This window comes from Aphelocoma coerulescens, chromosome 1A (genome assembly GCF_041296385.1).
Source record: "Aphelocoma coerulescens isolate FSJ_1873_10779 chromosome 1A, UR_Acoe_1.0, whole genome shotgun sequence".
Classification (NCBI taxonomy): domain Eukaryota; kingdom Metazoa; phylum Chordata; class Aves; order Passeriformes; family Corvidae; genus Aphelocoma; species Aphelocoma coerulescens.
The window spans coordinates 22,879,231-22,887,327 of record NC_091014.1 but is presented as its reverse complement, the minus strand read 5'-3'; the positions used below and the strand labels follow the sequence as shown (position 1 = coordinate 22,887,327).

Genomic DNA, 8,097 nt, shown 5'->3' with positions numbered 1-8,097 from the left:
TTTCCCACCAGTAGGCAGATCCCAGGACGAGCAGCCTCTGGTGAGCCCCATGGGTTTTGCTGTGATGCCACGAGGTGGCCTAGGGCATGGGTGCCTGCTGATGCACACCACTGGTGTGCTTGTGCCAAGTGACAGAGGTCCTGCATGGGAAGTGCTCCCTGAAATCGGATGTAAATCACCTGAGGATGTGCCCAGCAGTGACACCTCCCTGGACCAGCCTGTACAGGCGTGGAAGCAGAGAGGCAGCATGGTAGCACAGCTCTCAAAGGGGAAACTCAACTTGCTGCAGTTCAGAACCACAATATGAAAAACAAACAATTGTAGGGATTTGCTGCCCTCTGGCAGGATTTTGATACAGCTCTGATTTTCTGTGAACTGCAAGAGCAGAGCTCAGCAACAGTACTCCAGCACAGCAAGGTCTGCATTTTCCATCCGTTTTTTGCCAAAGCTGCTGGTCAGCAGTGCTGCAGCCTCCCTGGAACCTGGAAAGCCAGAAGTGCATGTTGATCCCAAGCATGGGCTTGCGTAAGGAGCAGGGCTGCTGGGCTGGCAGGCGCTTTTCTGCATCTCTCTGGGGCTATGGGGCAGCCTGACTCTCTAAAAGCGGTCCTTTTTTGATTGTCTCCTCAAAAGAGAGAGCTAACCATCTTCCAGCTTTGGCTGCACAGCCTTTTCATGAGAAAATTCAGTTTGGCCTCCCTCTAATGCTGACAAGCTCTGAGTGGCTTTGCCGAGTTTGATTTCTAGGAAATGCTTTCTGAGAGATACTCAGCAAACCAGGATAACTTTCTTTAACACCACTCTCTAAAAGGCTCTTTAATGCTGATATGGCACTTGTGGATGTGGAGGTACTGAGTTTGAAAACCTGGGCTTGCTCTGTATTTTGAGTCTCATGGGGTGAGATTCTCTGACAAACATGGAGTTCTGCAGTGTCTGCCCCGTACTGCACTGGTTCTGTGTATGGCCTGCCTGGTCAGAAGGAGGAACAGGCACACCTTGCACGCTTTAAAGCAATCTGGTGCCTCAGACTGTCAGAAGACTCTATCCTAAAAGTATCAAAAGCTTATTAAAAATACCTAGGTTGGTTACCTTGGATGTTGATGGTTTTGATGAAATTAGGTTATGCTAGGTCTACCCTAAAATAACAGAAAAATGGGGGATTGGGGAGGTCCATTAAAGCACCTCATGAGCATAGATGTTCCTCACTGTTTCTGTGTTCTGAGAGAAAGGAAGTATAGCATGGCTACATTATTCCCAGCAGTATATATGTAACAGCCTGGCTGTCCATATCACACCCATGATCCTCACCTCCAGCAGGTCACAAGCCCAGGGGAGATAGATAGGCAGGCAAGAACTGAGAAAGAAGAACAGAACAACACAACTCAAATACAAATCCATGATGGTTGATTGCATAGGTGTGTGGGATTTTCCCAGGTTTTTGAAAGCAGGGGAGATCTTGGAGTTGGAAAATGATACAACTCTCTCTCTCTTACGTATAAATATGTAGGTTTTGCTGTAGGGACCTTGTGACTAATGATGCTGCTTGTAGCAGTGGCACAGGCCTTAGCTTCAAAGTCCACATTGCACACTGCAGTGCTGTGCAGAGATATCAGACATGGTCTGGAAGGCACTAGCTGCATGTGATAGTGTAGCTAGGGTAATAAATAGCTCAGAACAAGTGTTCATCTATCTGCTTTATTGCTATCAAGGGTTTGAACTTGGATCCCTTTATGGTACTGCACAATGGCAATGAAATACGTGTGCTTGTTTAGAGCTATTTGGAATATCTCTGTCTGGCATTGCACTAGACAGGTCAGGGATGCTCATGAGACAGTGGAGATGGTGATAAAAGCAAGGTTTGATTTTAGAGTTACTTTTGTTGTTACTGAGAAAGCTTGAATAATAAGGAAACTGTGTCTCCATCAGGCTTTCCACTGCAACAGCCACAGCCACTAAAATATCCTGGGGCCTACGGAAGTAATGGCAACACCCTTGGTGAATTGATGAGAAAAGTAATTGTGTTATGCCGACTTCCAGACTTACACCAATTTACTTTGGCCGGGAATTGCCCCCCTTTGAGTCATTTAGATTGTGCTCATCTTGTTTCTTCAGTGTTAGCATGGTAGATGCCTCAGAACTGACTGATACCAGTTCATATATTTATATGTGGAATAAATACTAATACCTCTTCTGCTATGTTCTACAGACACGCTGGGAGATCTGCCCAATGTTGTCTCTTAAGTCATGAAAGTACTTCCTAGAAATGGAACACAGTTATGCACTGCTCACCTTTCAGCCCTTGGCATGGCTGCAGATAGCACTCACCTGGACTTCTCTTGCTTTGAAATCAGCCCAACCACCAGTTTGGGAGAGAAAACGTTTCCAGACTCCTGGAATGCCTGACAGAACTGTGCTTCCTGAGGTACGATGTACTGAACCTGAAAATGTTCTATAAGATTTGAAGCCCCCTAGCTAAAGCAAGAGGGCAGGCACATCACAGGAAAGCCGTGTCAATGGTGGCAAACCCTAACACTTCAGTTTTCAAACTGATCCAGAAAAAAAAGGCATGAACTATTACATCCCAGCTGAGGTCTTCACTGGGGTTTCTGTCACAGACTGGGCACACTGGAGGCCTCAGTGGGCCTGCAACTGTGGTGCAAAAGATGTCTACAGGAGAAAGTCCAGGAAACTCATAACTGAAATGGAAGGGAATATTTCAGCAAATGATGTTGAATGTTACCAGCTTCCTTTGAAGAAAGTACAAGAACTTTTATGAAGGAAACAGTTGCATTAGGAATGAAAAGCAAACCAAAGGGCCTGTGGGAATGATACTTATTCCCTGACTGTCATAATTGCAGTTTCTGTGATTAGAACTACACTGGTTCCTGCCCAAAGAGTGGAGTTTTGAGGGACAATGAATTTTCCTGGCTCTGGAATAGCTTTTCAGCCCTATATCTTTCCATTGATATTTAGAACCCCCTTGGAAACAGTCAAAAACATTCTGTACTTTTCTCAGATTAGGTTGAATGAATCCATAGGGATTTCTTCCACGACATCACAAAATTATGCTTCGCCTGTATTTATGTATACCTGACTAGGCTATAGAGAGCAGCCTTTTTTTAGTTCTCTCTATTGGAAGTTTTTGCTGGAATAATACAGGCTGCATTTATCCTTTAACCATTCTTGCAGATGGTGCATCAGGATGGAAAACCTACTTGGGCCAGCTCTGCTGGTTCATGCTAATTATCCACATTCTTTAAAGAGCACAATGTTCTGAAGAAAAAATACAGCCTTGAATACATTTTTTTTTTCCTTTTTTTCTTTAATTCCTAACTAGGCTGTACTCAAACATGCATTTGAATGGATTAAAAGGATTTCAGAAATTTGATGTAGCACATAGGAGGCTGTTAATACATAAATCCTCCCTGATGTACTTTTTTCTGCTCAGGTATGCAATCACTAATCCCCAAATACCTTGCCCTTCTTTTAGAAGGAAAACAGACAGAGATGTTAGCAGCTTGTTCTGTGTACATAAGAATGGGAAATTGGAAACAGCAGTCTTTCTGCATGCCTCCACTTCAAAACCATTTAATTTAGTCCCATAATACCTAACTTGGGCCAAGCCAATGGTGCCCCAGAACAGAGGAGTCCTGCTCACATCAGCTGAACACATACAAACACACAAATAAAAGTGTTTTTGAGATAAGTCCATTACTCTAGGCTTTTTTTTTATGTGATTCTGAACATCCTCCCAGAACCTGGATGAGGGCAGTAGACTTCCTGTGAAAAAGCAGCAGAACTTGTCTGTCACTGCCCTGGTTCTGTTCTCACCTGTAGACAGTGACTGCACTACCAGCAGGCCCCAGTTTCTCTATTTTGGAGTTTAGCAAGTGATCTGTATTTTCTTTTTGAGGCTATGTTCGAAATTTCAGCGCAGGAACTGAATCTGAAGTTGGCATCCTGTCTAAGGGGATGAGCTCCCTCTTCTATTAGATCTCATTACTCCCTTATCACTGTCATTACTCGCCCACTATACTTCCCAGCAAGGGGCTTCACTTCTCTTGGTCTTTAAGACATTAAAGGAGATGGAGACACCTGCTTTGATGGTTTTACCCAGCTTGCTCTTCCTTGGCTTTGCAAGGAGAGGACATACAGACATCAATAATGGCTGCATCCTCCTTGCCATTTCATGTACAGTTCCTGCCTCTTTTCCCCTTCAGGAAACATATCCCTGTGAAGTTTATTTCACATCAAATCATTTCTTGATGTGATGTGGCCTTCAAACTGCCCTAAATCAGTGATGGTGTCTAGGAAGTCAGTTGCATGTCAATGGCCTTTCAAATTCTGTGCTTGTGGTATAGTAATTCACTTGTTGCTGATCCTTAGTCATGGTTCAAATCAAGGATAAATATCCAAGCACCAAATACCTCCTCCTTACAGCCTGCTATATGAGCAGGACAGTGAAAGACATCTCTCTGGAACAAAATTAGGAATAATATAAACTTGAAATAATGGAACTGAAATTCTTAAGATTTTTGCCAAGTGTTGCTTTTTCTCTTTCATTTAAAGTTGTGCAATGCTGGTATTTCCCTCCTAAAGTGTGGGCCTATTTATGGCTGGTTTTTCTAGGTTTTTATAAGAATCTGAATGAGCTCCTAGGGAAAGCAGCAAGAACAATGCATGCCTTTGGAATCACAGCTTTCAAATTGGAGAGGGACTGGAAAACAGCTGATTGACAGCAAAATGGCTCTCTCCTTCCCCTTCTCAACAAAAAAGAGAACTGAGGCAATGTTTTGGGAAATTCTCGTGTAAAAAATCCCACTTTAATGAAAGGATTTAAGTTGCTTCTAGTAATTGATGAGTTATCAAATATGATTAAATTTTTGCATCAAAGTGGATTTAAATGCTTTTCCCCCCCCAGATTATTCACTTCCTTATTGCCAGCATCTCAGGCAGTACCTATGTTTGCAACTTCTGTTTAATGCTCATTGTAGTCTAGTCAGCAAACCTTTAGGCAGAATAAGATATGGTTCATAGAGACCAGAACGGAACCCTAGTCTGAGGGACAACCACATAACATACCAGTGGATTACCTTAGAAAGGCTGTGAAATGCTGAATTAACCTGACAGTGATGTCTTTGCTCTTTTCACTGTAGCAAGATCTCTTTAACGCTATTGGAGAGAGTGCCCTGGGAGCTACAGACATTGCTATTGTGAGATATTAATTTAACTTCTTTAGAGGCAAACCTGAGCCTGACTTAAATGCAGTGTGAAAGATCCTTATTTTATCCTGTTAATAGACAGTATCTGACTGCACCAGTCCAGAGTACTTGGTACCATCAGAGCTGACTGCTTATCCAGCATTTGCTGTCCTCTAGTCAGGACAACATGGAACGTGGTCAGTCCTTCCTGGCCTAACAAGCCTCTTGTGAGGCTCATAGGCAATCAGTAGTAGAAAGCCAATGGCTAATACTAGGCATTTTGGAAGACAGTTTCTCAGTAGTTATCATCCAGGTCAAATTCCCTTCCAGCTGCGTAAAACACTAGGAAATTATCTAGAGCCTGATTAGCACACCAGACGAGGTCTACTGGTGGTGCTCAGCAATTTGTCACAGGTTATGAGAACTGTCCTTGTGTGTGGGCAAGAAAAATAAAGCAGGCTGTTAAGATCAGATGGAGAGGTTTTGTATTATATATCAGACCTAGCCATGTTAAAATAAAAGATTGATTTTTGAGGCTCTGCCATGTCCTGGAGTTTTCAGAAAGCCACATATCAAACTTTGTCATAAGAAAAGACTTTTTGCTTAGAGCTGTGTGAAATGGGTGTTCTGGGCTGTTTTTCTCTTGGCAGATAGTACAGAAAACCCAGCCAGCCTGAGAACAAATGGCTGAAAATAAGTGTTCAGTTGTCCTCAGCAAATTCAATTACTTCAGCCATTTTTTAAACATTTGGATGTGGTTTCTGTCAGAATCAATATGAATAGAAGGGTGAACTTCCTTCAACCCCAATCAAGTGACAAAGGCAACCTTCTGGAGCAGTTCCATCAGCTCCAGACACCTAAAGTCTTGCCATACATCCATGCTGACATCACGTGCTTTTCTAGCATATATCATGGCTTCTTGAAAGATCTACACACTGGTGTTTCCTGGGGAGTGCAAGTTGCTGAAATCATTTGCACCTCAGTAGGATTATATTTTCTGTATAAAAATTCTTGTTAATCCTTTAAGTTAGTAAAATTTAAGTTATTCTGAATGGATTAATTAATGTCATACTGGATAGACCATCCTCCCAGAAAATGAAAGATGAAGGGAGATTCCTGGTTTGTTTTCCATTTGAGTGAATTAAAGTTCATGTTTTCCTCTTTCACAATCTGTGTGATAAAGGTGTTCATGCCTTGAGCCCTCCATAAGAAACAGAGGAATGAAACAGTCAGGACCTGAGGAAGAAAAAGTATTAGTACATTAGTATATTTATTGAAAGATGTGTATATTCTAGTCCAAAACAAAATGTCTCTCTGTGTTTTTTTAGAGCCATGACTATTTAAAATAAAATTAATAAGTAGTGCTAGGAGCAGGGGTATTATATATAGATGTCTTTGTATTAGAATATGTGTAGCAGGATGAAAATAGACAAATAGCTATAGGAAAAACAGGGATCAGTGAGACCTATGCTGAGTTCCCTGCTTTTTTTAATGTTTGATCCAGGCAGACATTTGCAACATAACATCCAACTCCCACCTGCACCTATTATTCCTTTTTGTCTCAGAACCTTAAAGATCCCATCAGGCGTAGACCTTTGTGAATTTGCACCTCTTAGCAGCTTTTCCTTCTTTAAACATATGTTATTATCCTCATATATCCTCATTGAGTTATTGCTGTAATAACTATGTTAGAAAAGCAATTGTGCATTGAACAAACATTATGTTAATAGAGCTGTTTAAGGCAAATGAGAAGAACTTTCACTTTTTTTAATTCCAGTGTAGAAAGAAATATTTTAGATTCCATTTAAATTAGGAGAGACTGTGACTAAACCACAGCCAATCAATAAGAAATAATCAACTTTACAATGATCCTTCTTTAAAAGAAAAAAATATAAACTACATTCAGGCGATTTATTTTCAAAAAGTAAATTAAGGAAATCTACCAAAATTTTTCTTAAGTATGTTTTTATAGTGAAGAAAACTAGAGATATTTTTGAAAGATCAGAGTGCTGATTGTGGTGGATTTTTCAAGGGAAGGGTGTGAAAATGATTAATTTGACATCTTGTTCTGTAGGACTGAAGTACATGTTAGTAGGAAACAAAATGTCTCAAGGTTTTCTGAGCAGCATTGACTTAGATGTTAGTTTTGACTCTTCTTGCTGTCTTCAGTAAGGTCACATCCTACAGGAAGATAGTCACACTCTTAGTAACTGAATAGTAGGGTAGTGAAACAGTATTTTGTAAAATCAAAATTCAAACTCCTCTGTGTTAAATTTGCAACTGTCTGTAATACATTAGTGCATCCTGTATAAATGTCTATCCAGGTATCCAGGTATGCAGGCCCAGATTTCTCCCACCAAATATATCCACTTAAGTGAGACAACTAAACTAGAAGCACACCTTTTACGTGAGGGCACCTCCTGAAGGCCACTTCAGGTGCAGTGGGCTTTAGCCAGTTTCTATCTCAACAGTCTTGGCAGGCCAGATGATTTTGTGAGGGTCAGGTAGCTGGGATCTGCAGTGTGAGAGGATGTGCAGGATGGCACAGTGAAGAGATGCTTTCCAAACCCCACAGACAGGGTCTGTTCTCATTGGGAAAGCTGACCCAGGTGCTCCTTCTGACTCCTCTGCTAGCATCCCTCTCCTTTTGAGGCTGGACACAGGCTGTGTGAGATGTAGCATACGCTTGTATCAGCTGCACTTCTAAGATCAAATCCTCTCTCTTCTGTTCTCCTGTGAGGAGTGTTTCTGATTTCTAATTTTATAACTTTTTCCTGTTTTCCTCTGTGTTTCCTGTTGGCTACATTTGCTGTCTTCAACCGATGTGCTGGCATTTGCACATTTCTTTCCTGGCATCTAACCATCTAGCATCCTGTGAAGAATCAGAAGCCTTAAA

General features: G+C 41.5%; 1 pseudogene; it reads left to right on the top strand.

Moving 5' to 3' along the window:
• The first annotated feature begins 2,304 nt into the window (after window positions 1–2,304).
• On the top strand, window positions 2,305–3,154 carry LOC138104460 (hyaluronidase-4-like; annotated as a pseudogene).
• The last annotated feature ends 4,943 nt before the right edge of the window (window positions 3,155–8,097 follow it).